The sequence below is a fragment of the Suncus etruscus genome, chromosome 4 (genome assembly GCF_024139225.1).
Source record: "Suncus etruscus isolate mSunEtr1 chromosome 4, mSunEtr1.pri.cur, whole genome shotgun sequence".
Lineage (NCBI taxonomy): Eukaryota > Metazoa > Chordata > Mammalia > Eulipotyphla > Soricidae > Suncus > Suncus etruscus.
In genome coordinates this window covers 167,563,682-167,586,695 of record NC_064851.1, presented here as the reverse complement: position 1 = coordinate 167,586,695, position 23,014 = coordinate 167,563,682, and positions in this window count along the sequence as shown.

Sequence of the window (23,014 nt, the reverse complement as noted above, 5' to 3'; positions counted from 1 at the left end):
TCTCCTATTCCTACTGATACCGCACCAAAAACTTAGCACACCTCTTCAAAAGCATAAAATGAGAAGATGAGAAGGCCTAATTTATCTCTTTTAATGTTCGTTCTTTTCTTTATTTTTTGAGAGGGGGTTGGGGAACTGGGCCACACCCAGCTATGCTCAGGATTTGGCTCAGTGAGCAAGGATCACTCTTGGTGGCTTTTCGAGGATCATGGGGATGCTGGAGATCAAACCTTGGTTGGCATCATGTAAGGCAAGTACCCTAATCCACCATGTTATCACTCTAATCCAGTTCTAATATGTCTTATGAGACATATCATGCTTTTTTGGGTGATACCTCAAATCTTGCTGTCGTTTTCAGGTACAGCTTTCTCAAGCTGGCTCTCACTATATGGCCTCCTGTGGGATTCCATGGGGACCACAGGTAAAAATTGTAATGGGGGGGGTGGTTCCCAGTGTTAGCAAATGGAGGTGACCAGTAGGTTAGAGGTGAGGGAGCCATGGGGAGGAAACAATTGAGAAATACTGTTTAAGCCTGAGCTAGTCTGTCCTTTCAGTTACTTCATGAGTTATTCGAGCAGATTGTCCTGTAGAGAATAAAGAACAGAGGGAGCAGAGATATAGGACAGCAGTTACAGAAGGCACATGTGGTAGAGGCTGGTTCAATTGCCCACCCCTGAGCATCACTGTGTGCAGCACTGGAGGCTGCTGAGAACTGTGACTCGGGTAATCCTTGGCACCTCAGGCACATGGACCACATCTTTGGGCTTTGTACTAAAGCACTGGAGAGAGTGAGGATGCACCTTCTGGGGTTCCCCTACCCTCCAAAATAGAACCAAGAAGCTGGTCAAGTAGCTGCTTAGAGTGTCAAGTCACAAGTTCACTCTACTCCATTGGACATGGTAAGAGCTACAGAACTCAAGGCCACCCCATATTTGGCCTTCTGGCTGGTACTAAGACAGACAGAACATCTGTTTGACAGGCAGGTGTCATGTCTCACCATGAATGATTTTGTGGGAGTTGGAGATATGGCATAAAGCACTGGAGTTTGTGCCCTGCAAGAACGTGGTCCTGAGTATGATCCCTGAACACCACTAGGTAAACCCTGGAGGCCCCAGATCCATGCTGAGGTAGCCCTGGTGGCCCCCAGGACTGCTGAGCTTGAGCAGCTTTATATCACCATGTTTCAGCATTTAAAAATCTGGCCTGGGTAGCCAAGTATCACTGGGAATGTCCCTCAAGATCCCTGAGTATAGGTTGGGAGCCCCTTGTCCCCACCCCAAATGTCTATCATGAAACTAGGATTCATGGGGCAATACTGTGTCAGTAAAAGCCATCTACATGTACTGTACAAAAACTGTACAGCCCCAGGAAACAAAATTGATTTTAAAATTGACACTGGAAATGATGTACTGGTGAAGGGTGGTGTTCTTTTTTATCTTTATTTAAACATCTTGATTACAAATACGATTGTGACTAGGTTTCAGTCATCTAAAGAACACACCCCTTCACCAGTGCAACATTCCCACCACTGATGTCCCAAATCTCCCTCCATCCCACCCCACCCCCACCTGTACTCTAGACAGGCTTTCCAGTTCCCTCATTCATTCACATGGTTATGATAGTACTCAGTATAGTTATTTCTATAACTGCACTCACCACTCTTTGTGGTGAGCTTCATGAAGTGAGCTGGAAGTTCCAGCCCTCCTCTCACTGTCTCTGAGGATTGTTGCAAAAATGACTTTTATTTTTCTTAAAACCCATATATGACTGAGACTATTCTGTGTCTCTCTTTCCCTCTGACTTATTTCACTCAGGATGATAGATTCCATGTACATCCATGTATAGGAAAATTTCATGACTTTGTCTCTCCAGACAGCTGCATAATATTCCATTGTGTATATGTACCACAGTTTCTTTAGCCATTCATCTGTTGAAGGGCATCTTGGTTGTTTCCAGAGCCTGGCTATTGTGAATAGTGCTGCAATAAATATAGGTCTGAGGAAGGGATTATTGTATTGTATTCTTGTGTTCCTAGGGTATATCCCTAGGAATGGAATAGCTGGGTCAAATGGAAGCTCAATTTCCAGTTTTTGGAGGAATCTCCATATCGCTTTCCATAGAGGTTGGACTAGACGACATTCCCACCAGCAGTGGATAAGAGTTCCTTTCTCTCCATATCCCCGCCAGCACTGATTGTTATCATTCTTTGTGACGTGTGCCAATCTCTGTGGTGTGAGATGGTATCTCATTGTTGTTTTGATTTGCATCTCCCTGATGATTAGTGATGAGGAGCATTTTTTCATGTGCCTTTTGGCCATTTGTATTTCTTTTAATCAAAGTGTCTGTTCATTTCTTCTCCCCATTTTTGATGGGATTCAATGTTTTTTTTCTTGTAAAGTTCTGTCAGTGCCCTGTATATTTTGGAGATTAGCCCCTTATCTGATAGGCATTGGGTAAATAGTTTCTCCCACATGGTGGGTGGCTCTTGTATCCTGGGCATTATTTCTTTTGAGATGCAGAAGCTTCTCAGCTTAATGTATTCCCATCTATTTATCTCTGCTTCCACTTGTTTGGAAACTGCAGTTTCCTCCTTGAAGATGCCTTTAGTCTAAATGTCATGAAATGTTTTACCTACGTGTTGTTCTATATATCTTATGGTATCAGGCCTGATATCAAGGTCTTCAATCCATTTGGATTTAACCTTTGTACATGATGTTAACTGGGGTCTATGTCTGCTTTTTTCCAAGTGGCTAACCAGTTCTGCCAGCACCACTTGAAGAGGTTTCCCCTGCTCCACTTAGAATTTCTTGCTCCTTTGCCAAAAATTAGGTGCTAGTATGTCTGGGGAACATTCTCTGAGTACTCAAGCCTATTCCACTGATCTGAGGTCTGTCTTTATTCCAATACCATGCTGTTTTGATAACTATTGCTTTGTACTACAGTTTAAAGTTGGGGAAAGTAATGCCTCCCATTTTCCTTTTCCCTAAGAGTGCTTTAGCTAGTCTAGGGTGTTTATTGTTACAGATGAACTTCATAAATGTTTGATCCACTTTTTTGAAGAATGTCATGGGTATTTTTAAGGGGATCGCATTAAATCTGTATAATGATTTGGGGAGTATTGCCATTTTAATGATGTTAATTCTGCCAATCCATGAGTAGGATATGTGTTTCATTTCCGTGTGTCCTCTCTTATTTCTTAGAGCAGGGCTTTATAGTTTTCTTTGTATAGGTCCTTCATGTCTTTGGTCAAGTTGACTCCAAAATATTTGAGTTTGTGTGGCACTAATGTGAATGGGATTGCCTTCTTGACTTCCATCTCTTCCCTATCATTATTGGTGTATAAAAAGGCCATTGATTTCTGTGTGTTAATTTTGTAGCCTGCCACATTGCTATATGAATCTATTGTTTCTAGAAGCTTTTTGGTAGAGTCTTTAGGGTTTTCTAAGAAGAGTATCATGTCATCTGCAAACAGTGGGAGCTTGATTTCTTCCTTTCCTATCTGGATTCCCTTGATATCTTTTTCTTGCCTGATCGCTATAGTAAGTACTTCCAGTACTATGTTGAAGAGGAGTGGTGAGAGCAGACAACCTTGTCTTGTACCAGAATTTAAAGGGAAGGCTTTTAGTTTTTATCCATTGAGGATAATATTTGCCACTGGCTTGTGGTAAATGGCTTTAACTAGATTGAGAAAGGTTCCTTTCATTCCCATCTTGCTGAGAGTTTTTATCAAGAATGGGTGTTGCGTCTATTGATATGATCATGTGATTTTTATTTTTCTTGTTGTTGATGTGTATTATGTTGATAGATTTATGGATGTTCAACCATTCTTGTATTCCTGGGATGAAACCTACTTGGTCGTAGTATATGATCTTTTTGATGAGGCATTGGACCCTATTTGCCAGGATTTTGTTGAAGATCTTTGCATGAGCATTCATCAGGGATATTGGTCTGTAATTTTCTTTTTTGGCAGTATCTCTGTCTGGTTTTGGTATCAAGGTGATGTTGTTTCATAAAAGCTGATTGGAAGTGTTCCCGTTTTTTTCAATTTCATGGAAGAGCCAGGCTAGGATTGGTAGTAGCTCCTCTTGAGGTTTGAAAGAATTCATTAGTAAATCCATCTGGGCCTTGAATTTTCTTTTTAGGCAGACATTTGATTACAGTTTCAATTTCCTTCATAGTGATGGGGGTGTTTAGATATACTACAATCCTCCTTACTTAACCGTGGAAGGTTATAAGTGTCCAAGAATTTTTCCATTTCTTCTAGGTTCTCATGTTTAGTAGCATAAAGTTTCTCAAAGTAGTCTCTGATTACCCTTTGGATCTCTGCAATATCTATCGTGATCTCCCCCTTTTCATTTCTTTTATTATTATTATTATTATTATTATTATATATTTTATTATTTTAATATGTACATTTACTTTGTCCCTCGAGCCCCCAGATTGTAGTACATTATAATATTTCTTACACAAAGCAATTCAAAGCCACAAAATTTATGCAACTCCCTTAACATTGTTAGTATTGTTGACACAATTGATCATAATATAATAATTCATTAAGAATGAGGGCCTGGAGAGATAGCACAGCGACATTTGCCTTGCAAGCAGCCAATCCAGGACCAAAGGTGGTTGGTTCAAATCCCGGTGTCCCATATGGTCCCCCGTGCCTGCCAGGAGCTATTTCTTTTTTTTTTTATTTTAATTATGACAACAAAGATGCAAAGAAAGAGGATAGGGTAAAGTTACAGTGGAAGCCCAATCACCCATAAACAAAATTCACGATATTCCCATCGATGATATCCCAGCCTTGAACTTTCAGCCAAAGAACATTAAGAAAAACAAAACCAAACCCATGTACAATACAATTACTTTGTCCCTCAAATCCCCAATTGTAGTACATACTATTTCTTAGCAGCACACAATATAATCTAAAGACATTAGACTTATGTAACTCCTTAAACATTGAGGGCAAAGTACATTTCTCTAGTTCCATGCACATGCTTACTAGTTTAAGTTAACCTCAAAAGTTTTAGTGGGTTGTTTTTCTTAAGGATTGGCGTCAAGGGAACTTAGTAAAAAACGGTATTAAAGTGGCATTTGTTTGCATAGGCCCACCAAAACATAAGGGACATGGAAAGACAAATTATGGTCTAAATACAAGGAGACTCTACCCCTGAAGTTTCCTGGCACAGGACTGACTCTAGGCTCCAGGCAAACTAGTTTGTCCAATTCAAGTCATCATCTGTAGTGGCAATACACCTCCATTCCTCACATAGTCTCTGTTGTTGGTATCATGCTTCTGTATTAAAGATCCTGGAGTCTGCATATCCCATATTGCAGTCAGGATGGTGCAGAGCATGCTCTCGTTTCACCTCACACTTAAGGGGCACTAGAGAGAACCATGTCCTGTAGAGCAGGTCATTGTTGTTGTCAAGTCTTCTCAGTGTAAACGGAAGTCTCTTTTTAGGGGGTTGATGTCAGACCCTTGGTAGTGTCTTTCCTGGTAGAGGAGTGCTTCCAGCTGTTGCTATAAAAGACCTTGGATGTTTCATAGATAGCTTGCCTGGTTCCAGCATGAATGGAGGATGCCCATTCTTCTGAGGCCTGTGCCAGGTCATTATATCAATGTTCAGGGTGTAAGGTACATTGTACTGAGATTTATTAGATAAGAACTTATCTATATGTATGGTGTTTTCCCATTTTAATGTGTCTATGCAAACAAGGATCAATGCCATGAAGCGTTATTGGTGCATCTGGAGGCAATAGGAACAAGACCAGCAATTTCCATGACATAGTTCAATCATAGGCATCAAACTGAGGGACAGTTCCAACAACAATCCTTACTATACAGCTTACAAAGAAAAGACAAGATGAAAAGTGGATAGAAACATCATGGTAGAAAAATATATAGAAAGTTACATCAGTTAAAGAAAATACCCATAAAATATTCAAAAGATATATGTGTTCAATTTGTGTCCTTCTAAATAGTTCTGGGATTTGTTAGAACTCCTGTATGTCTTAGGTCAGAGATTAAAACTATGTGTTACTAAAGTTAAGAAGGGTAAATCTGGGCTACTGATGGTTGGGAGGAGCAAATGTTCGTGCGGGGGTGCGCGTCCCCGCGCAGTTTGCAAAATGTAGACTGGTATGAAATTTCCAGTGACAGACTGAGTATAGCTGAGCAGCTATCTGCCACCCACCAGATCAAACTCCACCCCCTAAGCCCCACCCTAGGCCAGTGTCCAGGCCTGGCCCGGGAGTGGGGAAAACCCAGGGTGCCCCGTCAACTCCTTCCAGGAATCCACCTGGAGATCCGGAGGAATGGGGGAGAGGGGGGTCGGGTGACCCAGGTCTGGGCCCCCCTGACCCTGGGCCGGACCAAAAGGCCGCTGGCACATGGGGAGGCCTGCCAGCTGCCCATCCGTGCCAGCTAAAAATCCTGCTCCAAGAAGGGAGAGGGACCCTCCTAAGCCCGAAGGACAGAGATTTGAGCCCCACCCTAGGCCAGTGTCCAGGCCTGGCCTGGGAGTGGGGAAAACCCAGGGTGTCCCGTCAACTTCTTCCAGGAACCCACCTGGAGATCTGGAGGAATGGGGGAGAGGGGGGTCGGGTGACCCAGGTCCGGGCCTCCCTGACCCTAGGCCGGACCAAAAGGCCGCTGGCACATGGGGAGGCCTGCCAGCTGCCCGTCCGTGCCGGCTAAAAATCCTGCCAGGAGCTATTTCTGAGCAGACAGCCAGGAGTAACCCCTGAGCACCGCTGGGTGTGGCCCAAAAAGAAAAACAAAAACAAAAAGAAGTCTAAAAATAAAAAAGAATGAGTCAAAGGAGCACAGCAAAGACTGTGTTAGTGTGGAAATTGTTTGCATAGGCCCAGAAAAATATAGGGAACATGGAAAGAAAAAGCCTTAAGGGTTAAGACCTTAACCCTAAAGTTTTCTGGCATAAGACCAACTCAAGGCTTCAGGCATATTAGGTTGTCCAACTCAAGTCATTGTCTATAGTGCCAATAGACTTTTATTTTTCACACAGTCACTGTTGTGGTGTCAGGTTTCTGTAGCCAAGGATCTCGGAATATGTCTATATCCTATATAAGAGTCAGGATGATGCAGAGCCCCTTTAGTTTCACTCACAATTAGAGGGTGATGCAGAGAGCTCAGTCTTTAAAGCAGGTTGTTATTATTGTTGAGTTCTCTGGGTGTTAAAAGGGAGTCTCTGTTAAATAGGTCTATGCCAGAGCAGTAGTAGAATCTTCCCTGGTAGAGGATTGTATTCAGGTGATGTTGTTTTGTAGATGGCATCCCTGGTTCAGGGGTAAATGGACAATGCCCATTCTTTCATGACATGAGCCAGGTCTTTATGACAATGTTCTGAGTGTAAGGTACTACTGTATTACAAGATTTGTGTGTTCCCATCCTAGAAGATAAGAACATGTTTGTATATAATTTTCCATTTTAATGTGCCTATGCAAAAGAAGAACAGTATCACATGGCGAGATTGGTGCCTATGGGGATGCTAGAACAAGTCCAACAATCCAATTGACTTGGTTCTTATATAAACGTTAAATGAAGGAACACTTCTACAAACTTCCTTATTTAACAAATAACAAAGGGAAGGAAAGATAAAGAGAGACTCTTTCACCAAAATACCTTATTGAACAATTCACAAAGAGGAAAAAAGATAAAAAGTGGGGAAAATAAACAATCTAACTTAAGACAGTGGACTCAATTGTCACCGTTTGTGGAAACTAATCAGAAAACTAGTGTGGTAGCAACCACAGTTACACAATGAAGGAAGAAAGAGGCCAAGAGGTTGCTGAGAGTGAACAAGTAGGAAAAGAGTACTGGCCTCTTCCCAGCCTGAGAGTCCATCCTCTCATTTTTATTTTGAATATGTATGGTACCCCAGCGCGAACTGGTCTCTTACCAGCCTGAGAGTCCAACCTCCCATTTTAATTTTGAATATATATAATAACGCCCCCATGCAGTTTTTAAAATGGAGACCAATGAAAAAAAAATAACAGTGAATGTCACGACATACACCAGTGCTGCATCGGCTCACCCTCCATCCCATGCATCCCCCCACTTAGTGTAGGGAGAGAAAGGGGGAAAGCCTGAAGACCACTATAGAGACCACCTGAGCCGACAACCAGGGAAGGCCTGGAGTATAAAGGGGAGAAATAGGGGAATGGCTGGAGGCCTGCCAACCCTCCCAGCAACCCCCAAGCTAAGGAGTAGGCCTCCGGGATGGGGTGTCCCCTAACCCCATACCTGGAAAGAGCTGGCCTCCAGGGTCAAGGAACCAGGAGCCAGATATCTGCCCGGCACCTCCCCTTTTCATTTCTAATATGGGTTATCAGGTTTCTCTCTCTTTCTTTGTGAATTTTGCCAATGGTCTATCAACCTTGTTTATTTTTTCAAAGAACCAACCTCTGCTTTCATTGGTCTTTCAGATTGTTCTTTGGGTTTTCACTTCATTGATTTCTGCTCTCAGCTTTGTTATTTTCTTCTGTCTCCTATTTTTGGTTCATTTTGTTGGTCATTTTCTAATTTTATGAGCTGCATCATTAAGTTGTTCAGGCATACCCCTTCTTCCTTCCTGATGTGTGCTTGCAAAGCTATAAATTTTCCTCTCAGGATCGCTTTTGCTGTGTCCCATAAATTCTGACAGTTTGTGTCTTCATTATCATTTGTTTCCAGGAAAGTTTTGATTTCCTCTTTGACTTCATCTCAGACCCACTGGTTGTTCAGTAGCAGGCTGTTTAATTTCCAATTGTTAAAGTTTTTCTTCTGTGTCCCTTTGTAGTTCACATCTAATTTCAGAGCTTTGTGGTCAGCAAAGGTAACCTGCAAGATTTCTATCCTCTTGATTTTATGAAGGTATGTTTTATGTGTCAGCATGTGGTCTATCCTGGAGAATGACCCATGTACATTGGAGAAGAATGTGTATCCAGTTTTTTTTTTTGGGTGGAGTGCCCTATGTATATATATCTGCTAGTCCTCTTTCTTCCATTTCTCTTCTCAGGGCTAGTATGTTTTTGTTGGATTTCAGTCTGGTTGACCTATCAAGTGTTGACAGGGCCGTGTTGAGGTCTCCCACAATTATTGTGTTATTATTGATGTCTTCTTTGAGATTTGTCAATAATTGTATTAGATAATTTGCTGGTCTCTTATTGGGTGCATATATGTTTAATAGTCTGATTCCTTCCTGTTGCACATATCTCTTGATTAGTACAGTGTCCATCTTTGTCCCTTACAACTTTCCAAGTCTAAAGTTGGTGTCATCAGATATTAATATGGCCACCCCAGCTATTTTAAGGGTGTTGTTTGCTTGGATAATTTTCCTCCAGCCTTTGATTTTGAGTCTATGTTTGTTCTGATTATTCAGGTGTGTTTCTTGTAGGCAGCAGAAGGTTGAATTCATCTTTTTGACCAATTTTACCACTCTGTGTCTTTTAATTGGTGAATTTAGTCCATTGACATTGAGGGAGATGATTGTCATAGGATTTAATGTCATCTTTGTAGATAAATTTGCTGTGTTTGTTGGTTTCTCTTGTCTAAAAGTAGACTTGTCAGTTTTTTCTTTAAGGCTGCTTTTCATCTGTGAAGTTTCTGAGCTGTTGTTTATCCACGAAGCTATGTATCCTTCCTTCAAACCTGAATGTGAGTCAGGATGGGTGAAGTATTCTCGGTGAGGCATCCATTTCATTCAGTCTTGTCACAATATCCCACTACTGTCTTCTGGCCTTGAGAGTTTCTTGTGCCATGTCTGCTGTAAGTCTTAAGGATGCTCCTTTGAATGTAATTTTTCTTTTTGATCTTGCTGCTTTCAGTATTCTATCTCTATTTGTGGGATCTGTCATTGTAATGAGGATATGTCTTGGGATGTTTTTTTCGGGTCTTCTTTAGCTGGGACTCTTCGGGTATGCAGGATTTGATTGCATGTAGTCTTTAACTCTGGGAGTATCTCTTTGATGATGTCTTTAACAGCTGATTCTTCCTGGAGAGCTCCGATGGTGGTGTACTTTTTTATAACTGAAATCCAACTACAAACATGTTTGTAATCATAGTGTTTAAATAAAGATATTAATTTCAAAAATAAATTGACTGAATAGAAAAAATTACCACTGGATAGGTCTGGTTGCTCAGCACATCCATCAGCATTCTTCTGGCTGGCCAAGAACCTCAACTGGGTTTGATAGCCAATGAATGGGAAGAGACTCTCCAAAGAGTTTGAGTGCTCCTGGGAGCACTCTCAGCTAACAAAGAAGAAAAATACAACTCAAATTTGCTTAAGAGGAAAAAAGTAAGTGGGGAGGTACGGGATATGCTGGGGAGATCTGGGTCTTCAGGCAAAGGTAGATCAAGGGCTCACTCAATGCAACTCTCACTACTCAATATGCAAGGCATCACTTTCCCATTTCTTGCTCTTTAGTTATTCTGGGTAGATTTCTTCTTCTTCTTCTTCTTCTTCTTCTTCTTCTTCTTCTTCTTCTTCTTCTTCTTCTTCTTCTTCTTTCTTCTCCTTCTTCTTCTTCTTCTTCTTCCTTCTCCTCCTCCTCCTTCTTTTATTTGTTTTTGTTTTTGCGCCACACCCAGTGATGCTCAGGGATTACTCCTGGCTGTGCACTCCGAAATCGCTCCTGGCTTGGGGAACAATCTGGAATGCCAGGGGATTGAACCATGGTCCATTCTAGGTTAGCGTGTGCAAGACAAATGCCCTACAGCTTGAACCACCGCTTCTTCTGAATAATCCTAAAGTGGGATGTGGGACTGCCCACATACATAAGAACTGAAATGAGAGGAGGCTGGTTTCCCAGGAGATGCTGGGCAGATGAGAAAAAGCATCTACTGGCATGTCTTAGCCCTCATTCACATCCTGTGTAGATTGGCTGCCAAACCTTCGTGCAGCAAAGCATCAAGTACAAATCATCTAGGAGGAGCTTGTTTCCATTTGTTGGTCAATTGATTCTTTAGCACAAAATGATAAAAAAAAAAATTCTTTTTAACCGGAGGGACTTTTTTTTTTTTTAAACCAGAGCACAGGCCAAGTATAACAGAGTCTATGAGAATAAAGGACTTTAGCACACAGAAGAATTACTCTTAGGAATTTTTCTAGAGTTTAGAAATGGTTCTCAAATAGTGGGTCTCGCCCCCTCCAGGGGGGCGCATTTGACCTCAACATGTCATAACAAGTTAAGCCCCGTGTTTATGTCTCTGTATGTCTCTGAAGCTGAGAGTTGCTGTGTCCTGCTTCAAACCCGTTTCGAAAATCTATGCATTGTAAAACATGCTCATTGTAGCCATTAATCCAGACATCACCTTTGATTTAAAAAATCAGCTCAAATTATTTTATATATTTTTGTTTTGTAGGTTAAAGTTTTACTACTTACAGTCATGCGGGGGTGTGAAAAATGTTTTTATCTTCCTAGGGGGGCATGACAGAAAATAATTGAGAAGCACTGTTCTAGACCGAGTTGAGAAAGCATTTTGTTTGGGGAAAGGTGGATGGTGGGAAGTGTTTGGGCCACACCCAGAGGTGCTCAGCAGCTTCTACTGCCTCTGTGTTCAGGAGTAACCTTGGAAGTTGCTTGGAGGACCATGTGGTACTGAGGACTGAACCTGAGGCAGCTATAAACAAAGCAAGGCCTTGCCCTCTATACTATCCATTGCCCCTTAAAAAGAATTTTCATTTCACATCATAAGCTCAACGGTACATAAGGCTGAAAAGTAAGTAAGACTAAAAAGCATTACTTCACTTAGATCCCTAATACCTTACAAATAACATTTTCGGGAGTGAGGTGAAGTGTTTGGGCCACACTTGATGATACTCAGGAACTAATGTTAGCTCTGTGCTCAGCAATCACTCTTTGGTGGAACTCAGAGAACTGAACTGGGGTTGGCTGCATGCAAGGCAAGCACACGAACTTCTTTGCTATCTCTCTGGCCCCTGAATACTTCTAAGCAATGAATTTGTGGCTCTTCTTGTGTACATAAGTAGGAGCTATCATTTGTGTTACACAATACTTTGACATCCTTACAAGAATCTTATAAGTACTTAACTTTTCCCCAAAGTCCACATAGCACAACTCTCTCTGTCCTCTCTGTCTCCCTGTCTCTCTGTCTCTCTCTCTTTCTCTCTCTCTCTGTCTCTCTCTCTCTCACCTATCCTAATAATGAGAAGTATTGACTTGACTCAGAGAAACTTTTTTCCTCTGGACCCTGTCCCTATTCCCACCCCAGTTAGCTAGACTCCTGTATAAAACCAGTACTTGGTTCTCTTTAAGTTCTGGCATTCTGAAGTACCTAACTTACTGAGTTCTCTCACAAAACCCTGGCTCCTAGTATATGCAGAACCTTAAAAGAAAAAGAGAGACCTTTAAAATAACCCTGCAGAGGAGCCAGAGTGGTGGCACAAGTAGTAAGGCTTCTGCTTTGCCCATACTAGCCTAGGACAAACCACGGTTTGATCCCTCGGTGTCCCATATGGTCCCCCAAGCAAGGAGCAATTTCTGAGCACATAGCCAGGAGTAACCTCAGAGCATCACCGGGTGTGACCCAAAAACCAAACAATAAAAATAAAAATAACCCTGCAGGGGCCAAACCATTGCACAGCAGTAAGGTGTTTACCTTGAACACTGCCAACCTGGGATGGACCTGGGTTTGATCCCCAGCATCCCATATAGTTCCTCGAGCCTTCCAGGAGTGACTTCTGAGTTCAGAACCAGGAGTAACCCCTGAGTGCTGCCAGGTGTGAAACAAAAGCAAAAGCAAACTAACAAAAGACCTGCAGTTTTAAGCACAAGTCAGACCAATCAAGCAGGAATTCCTAGTGTTGGGCCCTGAGAATGTGATGGAGATTTGGAGATTTGACATTAGCACTGGGTGATTCTGATTTGCAGCCAGAGTCGAGATCTGCTATTCTACTCCATATTAGCTGAGCTGCGACAAAGGATTCCTGGCAAAAACCACCTGTCAGAAAACCCCATTTGGAACCCATGGGACTGGGGCATCTTCCATGAATATTCTACTCTGCATTGGAAATTATTCCCTTTTAGAGAAACATTCCACAGCCACCATCATGTCAGCTCATCAGCCAGCTTCATACGCTCACTTATTCTTTTTTTTTTATATATAATTTTTTTATTTTGAATTATGAGAACAAAAGATGCAAAGAAAGAGGATAAGGTAAAGTTACAGTGGAAGGACAATCACCCATAACATAATTATCAGAAGAAGTCCCCTTGCTGATATCTTAACTTTGAACTTTCACCAAAGAAAGTTAAGATAAATAAAACAGAATCCATATGCAATTACTTTGTCCCTCAAGTCCCCAGATTGTAGCACATTATAATATTTCTTAACAGCACACAAGGCAATCTAAAGCCATCAAACTTACGTAGCTCCTTAAACATTAGAGGCATAGTATTTTTTACATTTCCATGTACATGCATATTAGCTTAAGTTAACCTCAAATTTTAAGTGGGTGCGTTTTAAGGATTAGAGTCAAAGGAGCACAGTAAAAACGGTGTTAGAGTGGCAATTGTTGTTTGCATAGGCCCACCAAAATATGAGAGGCATGGAAAGGAATAACCTTGGCCTAAATACAAAGAGATCCTACCCCTGAAGTTTCCTGGCATAAGACCAGCTCTAGGCCTCAGGAAAGTTATCGTTCGCTCCAAGACATTGTCCGTAGCGCCAACACACTTATCACACAGTCTCTGTTGTTGGTCTCATGTTTCTGTATTAAAGATTCTGGAATCTGCATGTCCTACATTGAAGTCATGATGTGGAGTGCCTTCTCGTTTCACCTCACCATGAAAGGGCAATGCAGGAAGCCCTGTCCTGTAAGCAGGTTGTTGTTGTTAAGTCTTCTCATTGTTAAGGGAAGTCTCTTTTGAGCAGGACGATGTCTGAGCAGTGGTAGGGTCTTCCGTGGTAGAGGATTGCTTCCAGGTAATGTTATAGACAAACCTCACCATAAAGGGGCAATACAGCAAGCCCTGTCCAGTAAGCAGGTCATTGTTCTTGTTGTCTTCTCAGTGTTAAGGGGTGTCTCTTTTGAGTAGATCGATGTCAGAGCAGCTGTAGGGTCGTCCCTGGTACAGGAATGCCTCCGGGTGATGTTATATACAACCTTGGATGTTTTGTAAATGTCTTCTGTAGATCAAGGGGTAAATGGAGAATGCCCATTCTTCTGAGGCCTGTGCCAGGTCTTTATGTCAATGTTCAGGGTTTAAGGTCTCATTGCACTACAAGATTTGTGTGTTCCCATTTCTATTAGATAAGAACTTATTGGTATGTATAGTATTTTCCCATGTTTGTGTGCCTACGCAAACAAGATATAAAGCCATGTGGTGCTATCAGATATATGGGGGCATAAGAACATTTCCAACAAGACCCATGACTTGGTTCAAACATAAGTATTAAACTGAGGGATTCTTTCACACCAAATTCCATATTGAGCAGTTCACAAAGAGAAGATAAAAACCATGGGGGGATCATCACTGTATAAGAAAGTATTTAGCAAAAGTTATAGCCGTCAAAGAAAACACCCATAAAATGTTGAAAAGATATGTGTCCTTTTTATGCCTTTTAAAATAGTTGGGTGGGTGTTAACTCTAGGGCACCACTTTGGTCTGTGACTTAGGACTCAACAGTACTTAAGTTAGAGAGGGTAAAAAAGGAGTAATGATGATAGGAGTTAAAGAAGTTAAAGAGAAATATGAACTTATGAAGGGGTATGCAAAAGGGCAGAGTACAAAATGGATATTCTGCATACATAAAAACATAATTCAATGATAGTGAGTACTATTAATGTTTCTTGTGAGAGTACGATTAATGTTTCTTGTGAGAGTACTATTAATGTTTCTTGTGAGAGTACTATTAATGTTTCTTGTGAGAGTACTATTAATGTTTCTTGTGCGTGCGGGGGCTATCGCCCCCGCGCGATTTTGAAAATGTAGACTGGACAGAGATTACCAGTGCCAGCCAAACCTCCTCCTGCTAGACTCCCAGCTCCCAGGAAGGAGAGATCCTTCAAGAAGCTGGGAGACCAGAAGTTCAGAGCCCCACCCAGGCCCTCCCTAAGGAGCCGCATGGATAGTGGGGGAAGGCCTAGGGTACCTTCAAGCTCCACCAAGGGACCCAACTCACCGGCTTGCCCAGGCGTGTGGCCCGGGGAAGCCCTGGAGATCTGGAGCAAGGCGGCAAAGGGGTGCTGGGGTTACCCAAGTCCCGCACCCCCCCTAGGCCTGGCCAAGCAGGCCTCCTGCATGTCGGGGGCCTGCCAAACCTCCTCCTGCTAGACTCCCAGCTCCCAGGAAGGAGAGATCCCGCTCACTTATTCTTAAAAGAGATGTAAACCAAGAACAAATTACAGAAAATCATGGGTACATCAGCCTCACAGCTGAAAACCAGGCACTCTTGAGAGGAAGGGCGGGGCAAGTCCCCACCCTGATGAAGCCTCGGCAGTTACCCCACAACCATACCAATGGCCCAATTTCACCACTTTACAACTGATCTCTGCAGACACACCTAACCAACCAAAGCTAAGGTAAGCCTTTGGGCTGAGGCAGTTGGACTGAAATCTCTGGAGTCTTTCCAGAGTGAATGCAGGTAACCTGCTCCTGCACTTGCTCCTGTTCTTTCACACTTCCAAAGCCCTCACAGTCACAGACATGCCCTACAGCCACCATCATGTCAGTCACAACACCTGAAATTCCTGAAGCATGAAGCCGTGTGTGCAGCAGCTCCAAATTTTTCAATACTGACACACCAGTAGAAATGCACCAAATTAAATGTCAAAATAGCATAGATGTCACTTAAGGTCAACAAACAAAACTAATAATACAGAATTGTCAAATAGCAATGAGCAGCTTAGTAAACCTCCAGACAATGACTTAATAACTTCATTGTGAGATATAATAATTTTCACAAATTTTCTTTTTCTGAGTTTTTCTAGTAATTCAATGATCACTTAGTTGTATAAGTAATATAAAATAAATTATTTCATGTCTGCCAAGAAGGCAGGCTCAGGGGTTGGGGTGGGAAATTGGGAACAATGGTGGAGGGAATGTTAACTGCTGGTGGGAACAGTACTGAAATATGGTATGCCAGAAACAACTATATTATGAGTAATTATGTAAACCATAGTGTTTAAATAAAGTAATAGAAAAAGCTTAAAATATTATTTCCTTTTTTTTTTTTTTTGGCCAGGGAGTGATTTGAGCCACACCCAGTAGTGCTCAAGGTTTACTCCTGATTCTGTGTTCAGGAATTCCTTCTGGAGGACTTGGGGAACCATATTAGATGCTATGAATTAAACTTGGGTCTTCTGCATGCAAAGCAAGCGCCCTATCCATTGTAATATCACTTTGGCCCCAGAAAATATTTCCTTTTATTGATAGGATTATCTGCCACTCTACATGCTCCCATGCATCAAGGCATTATTATTCCAGACAGGGAACTCCTAAAACCATCTCAGCTAAATGCTGATTTCATTGTCAAGAAAAGAGGAAACTGGGGCCGAAGTCATAATATAGCAGGTAAGTACTTGCCTTGCATACACTCAATCAGGGTTCTATCCCTGACATCCCATATGATCCCCTGGATTCTGCCAGGAGAAATTCCTGAGTGCAGATCCAGGGGTTACCCCTGAGCATGACAAGATCTGACAAAAAAACAAACAAAAACAAAAACAAAAAAAAACCAAAAAACAAAAAACAGAAAAAACAAGCAGGGGCCAGAGTGGTGGTGCAGCAGTAGGGCGTTGACGAGGCTGAGCTAGGACAAATCGAGGTTTGATCCCCAAGCATCCCATATGGTCCCCCAAGCTGAGCACAAAGCCAGGAGTAACCCCTGAGCATCACCTGGTGTGGCCCAAAAACAAAAACAAAAAACAAGCAAACATCCCCCTCCAAAAAAACCCTAAAAATCCCTGAAACCCAATAAAAGAGGAAACTTCCAGAGACTCCACATGTTGCACAATGGATGAGGAAATGAAAGACACTGAGTGATAGTTTAATCACTTCCCTCCTCTTATATAACAACACATTTTTTTTTTTGTTCAGTTACATGAATCATCAAGTCCACTTTCCTATCAGAATGCATTGAAAAGGAGAGAAATTTATCCTTGGCAATTAGCTGCTTTTTTCAAGTAAAAAGAAAGGATGGGGGAACCACCCTCCTAATTGCTGGAGCTTTCTGTGGTTCATAATGCCACCACCCTTATGTCACTTTCAGTGACATAGTGGTCTGTTGCCCTGCACCATTTTTCCAAAGACAAAGAAAAGTGACGCCTGCAATTTCCTGATTCACAGCCATCCCTCCTGCTCATAATCTTCAGTTCCATGCAAGCTGCCTCCTACGCAGGGCCTTGCTTTTCACCTTCGCTGCTGCTGCTTCCTGCCTCTTTGGCTTTGTGGGCTCTGAGACCCTTTCACAGGAGCTAAGTGAAAATAACTGGGCTGGAAATTCTAGGAAGTTACCCTGTCTTCCTAAAACCTTATTCAATGAAAGACTTCTAAAAATACAGTGCACAGGAAAAATGAAAACAAAACAAAATAATAAAACCCAAACAGGACAGATGTGAAGCGGATGAAAATCGATGGGCTATCTTCACCAGAGACCCAGAAAACACAGAGGCTGTGGATGGCAAAGCAGTCAAATTTCCTTTGTGTTGGGAGATTCCATAGTATAGAGGGATTTTGGGTATTGGGGTACTTGTGCTTGTTTTAGATGGCTTTGACCCCAGTGTACACTACCTTTCTAAGGAAGTGCTAAAACTGTAGCAAAGGTCTTCCATTATTCGTTATCTTTCTTCATTCATTGCATTGGTAACATCAGACTTCATTCTCACCAGGCTGCTCTATACTTGACTATACTGAGTTGAGCTTAAGTCACCCAAGGTAGAAGGAATGTGGGCTTCTTAAGTCATCTTGTTCTCCACCTCTCTCACTCTCTCTTTTTTATTCTCTCTGGTCTCTATATTCTCTCTGTGGTCTCTCTGCTCTCTTTCTCTTTTTCTCTCACTCCCTCTCTCTCTTTCAGTCTGTAGGTCTGATTCTTTCTTTGGGAAGAGTCTACTTTGCTTTCCAATGATATAGTGGTTTGGTCACAACACGAAGAGCAGTGGTCTCTGCTTCAAATCTACTGATTGCCAGTCTCTATTTCAGAACCTAGCAGCCTTCCACAGGACTGTGGACACACAGGCCCCTTCCTTCCAGGGATGTTTGCAGGCCAGTTCCCTCTTCAACTGCAGAGCACTGCAGCCAGCTTCTCCTTTCCATGCAAAATCACAGAGCGGCACCCTCTGGTCTGCTCGTTCATCCCTCAAGGCCCTCTTGATCCTATCCTTGCCCGCCACTGAGGCTGCTCCAGTTGCACCTTCTGGGCTGTGCAATGATAATGTTGGCTAGCAAATGATCACATTGGCTTGGCTAGGTTTTCAGCCTGGCACTAGAGCTTTTCTTTTGGCTTGCTTTTGGGCGCTAATCTTACCAGTCATTCTTGAAGAGGTACTCCCCAAAGTATCATTCCAGATGGGTCTCCTCCTCTACCAGCTCTCAATAATTCAAGCTCACTGAGCACTTTATTGACACGGTCTTCAACATACTTCTCCGAACATGCAACTCTCTTTTATTTATACCCAATTTTTTTTTTACCCTATTCAGAATCTCTCCAGAAAGAGAAAAAACTTATCTGGGGTATGAACTGGAGCAATATGTGGATAGAGACCTTGCACATAGCAGAACTGGGATTGATCCTGTGTTTCCTTATGGTCCCTACAAGCATCTCCAGTCATGATCCCTGAAGACAGTCAGGAGCATTGTTGTGTGTGGCCTACAAACAAAACAAACAACAACAAAAAATAAAACCACAAATACCTCATCTGGGGTGGGCCAGGCCCTACAGAGCAAAGTCAGACACCCCTCCCCATATTACCTCATCCCATATCAGAGTCTAGTCTGTTACCAGACACCCCACCTCTGAGGTGAGAGGTGCAGCCTGGGGCGCTCATTTGTGGTGTTTCCACTCACACCTGGTTTATCTGGGTGTGTGTGGTAAAGGGCACTTCAACCACTGCTCAGTGGGGAGCTTCTTTCTTTCCACCAGCAGAGCTGAATTATGCTCCAACTATCTTAACTTGTCTCCCTGCAAGGAGCTCAAGTGTCATTCCTTGTTATGGCTCTTTTTGTACTGTCTTTCCCTACTAATTCAGTCCTCTTGTACCTTCCTTGCCACTCAGTAGAGTACATGAACTCATGACTCAGGTCAAAGGTAACATGAGGAAGTAATCACACACAACAATATTTACCAAGTCCTATGCTCTAGAACCTGGGCCATGAACTGTCAAAGCAACCTACATAAGGCAAGCGGTTAATTATTATTCTCCTAGAACAAGATGAGAAAAGTGGGTTGTAGTGCTCAGAGATGCAAACATGGAAATCAGCCCCTGCTGAATGATTACCAACTGCGAGATACTGTGAGTGTTGCCTGTGCGTGTTTTTCTACTGTCCTGTATCCTGAACCTCTCCTGAGTGGGCTGAGAAGAGCCCAGAAAAATTGCTCTCCTAGAGTTGCAGGAACCGGAAGGCAAGGAACACTGTGTGCCAGAGTGAAAACTGGCTATAGAGGTAACTGGCAGAAAGACAGGTCCTCTGACTGTGATGTCAGGCTGGAGGAATCTACCCCTGCTGAGTGATTACCAACTGGAAGGGACTGTGAGTGTGTTTTTCTACTGTCCTGTGTCCTGAACCTCTCCTGAGTGGGCCAAAAATGGCCCAGCAAAATTGCTCAGCTAGAGGCTCCAGAAGAGCACAGCAGCTCAGCTCCACTTCACTTCTCGGCCGTGCGCTCTTTCTAACGAATGAACCCCACCATAACACTCAGAAAAAAATCACACTACAAGTGTGACAATGACAAAACTTCACAGGCAAACACCATGCACAAAGAATGAAGATGATAGCTCTGATGACACATACACACACACACACACACACACACACACAAATCATCTGATTAACCCCTCAGATAAGTAGTTCAGAATAGAAATATGGAGGATCCTCATGGAAATCAAAGAAAATATAGCTCTAGCTGAACAGAACACAAAGACAGAAAACTCCAAACTGAAATAACAGATCTGAAAAACACAGTAGCTCAACTGAAAAACTCGATAGACAGCCTCTCCAGCAGGGTAAAAACAGCTGAGGACAGAATCAGTAAACTGGAAGATCAAATGCAGAACAACTCCATACAGCAGAAGAGACTGGAAAAGAACCTTAAGGCAAACGATCATAGAATGGAAAAAGTACTCAGAGAATGTGAACAAATGAAAATAGAAGTTTTTGATAAACTCAACAGAAACAACATAAGAATCACTGGGGTCCCAGAGGCTCAGGAAGGGAATCCCCAGGAAGAATCAACAGTCAAAAACATCATCACACAGAAACTCCCAGAGCTAAAAATTGCATGCAGTCAAATCCTGCATGCACCAAGAGTACCGGCTAAAAAACACCCCCCAAAAACACCCCAAGACACATCCTAGTCACAATGATGAATCCTACAGATAGTGACAGAATACTAAAAGTAGCAAGATCAAAAAGGGAAATTACGCTCAAAGGAGCATCCATAAGATTTACAGCAAACATGTCACAAGAAACTCTCATGGCCAGAAGACAGTGGTGGAATATTATGACAAGACTGAATGAAATAGAGGCTTCACCTAGAATAAAGCACCCAGCTCAACTCATGTTTAGGTTTGAAGGAAGGATACATAGCTTCACGGATAAGCAACAACTCAAAAACTTCACAGATGCAAAATCATTCTTAAAGAAAAATCTGAAAGGTCTATTTTAAGACAAAACAGACCAACAAACACACCAAACTTATACACAAAGATGACATTAAATTCTATGACAATCATCTCCCTCGATGTCAATGGACTAAATGCACCAATAAAGAGTCAAAGAGTGGCAAAATGGATCAAAAAGATGAACCCAACCTTCTGCTGCCTTCAAGAAACATACCTGAATAGTCAGAACAAACATAGACTCAAAAGCAAGGGCTGGAGGAAAATCATCCAAGCAAACAACATCCTTAAAAAAGGTGGCCATATTAATATCTGATGACACCAACTTTAGACTTGGAAAGTTGTAAGGGACAAAGATGGACACTTCATACTAATCAAAGGATATGTGCAACAGGAAGAAATCACACTAATAAACATATACGCACCCAATGAGAGACAAGAAAATCATCAAATACAATATTGACAAACTTGAAGAAGACGTCAATAATAACACAATAATTGTGGGAGACCTCAACACAGCCCTGCCAACACTTGATAGATGAACCAGATTGAAACCCAACAAAAATATACTAGCCCTGAAAAGAGAAACAGAAGAAAGAGGACTAGTGGATATATATATATAGGACACTCAATCCCCAGAAACCTGGATATACATTCTTCTCCAATGTACATGGGTCATTCTCCAGGATAGACCACATGCTGACACATAAAACATACCTTCATAAAATCAAGAGGATAGAAATCTTGCAGGCTACCTTTGCTGACCACAAGGCTCTGAAATTAGATGTGAACTACAAAGGCACACAGAAGAAAAACTTTAATAATTGGAAATTAAACAGCCTGCTACTGAACAACCAGTGAGTCCAAGATGAAATCAAAGAGGAAATCAAAACTTTTCTGGAAATAAATGACAATGAAGACACAAACTATCAAAATCTATGGGACACAGCAAAAGCGATCCTGAAAGGAAAATTAATAGCTTTGCAAGCACACATCAAGAAGGAAGAAGGGGCATACCCAAACAGCTTAATGATGCAGCTCATAAAATTAGAAAATGATCAACAAAAGGAACCAAAAATAGGGGGACATAAGGAAATAACAAAGCTGAGAGCAGAATCAATGAAGTGGAAACCCAAAAAACAATCCGAAAGATCAACAAAAGCAGAAGTTGGTTTTTTGAAAAAATAAACAAGATTGATAAGACCATTGACAAAACTCAAAAAGAGAGAGAGAAATTTGATAATCTGTATTAGAAATGAAAAGGGGGAGATCACAACAGATATTGCAGAGATTCAAAGGGTAATCAGAGTTTACTTTGAGAAATTCTATGCCACTAAACATGAGAACCTGGAAGAAGTGGATAAATTTTTGGACTCTAATAACCTTCCACGGTTGAGTAAGGAGGATGTAGCAAATCTAAACACCACCACCATCAATATTGAGGAAATTACAATGGTAATCAAATGTCAGCCCAAAAAGAAAAGCCCAGTCCAAGATGGATTTACTAATGAATTCTTTCAAACCTTTCAAGAGGAACTACTACCAATCCTAGCCAGACTCTTTCGTGAAATTGAAAAAATGGGAACACTTCCAAACAGCTTTTATGAAGCCAACACCACCTTGATACCAAAACTAGACAGAAATGCTGTCAAAAAAGAAAATTACAGACCAATATACCTGATGAATACAGATGCAAAGATTCTCAACATAATCCTGGCAAATAGGATCCAATGCTTCATCAAAAAGATCATTCACTACGATCAAGTAGGTTTCATCCCAGGAATGCAAGGATGGTTGAACATCCATAAATCTATCAACATAATATACATCAACAACAAGAAAAATAAAAATCACATGATCATATCAATAGACGCAGAGAAAGCATTTGATAAGTTCCAACGCCCATTCTTGATAAAAACTCTCAGCAAGATAGGAATGAAAGGAACCTTTCTCAATCTAGTTAAAGCCATCTACCACAAGCCAGTGGCAAATATTATCCTCAATGAAGAAAAACTAAAAGCCCTTCCCTCTAAATTCTGTACAAGACAAGGCTGTCTTCTCTCACCACTCCTCTTCAACATAGTACTGGAAGTACTTGCTATAGCGATTAGGCAAGAAAAAGATATCAAGGGCATCCAGATAAGAAAGGAAGAAGTCAAGCTCTCACTTTTTGCAAATGACAGATACTCTACTTAGAAAACCCTAAA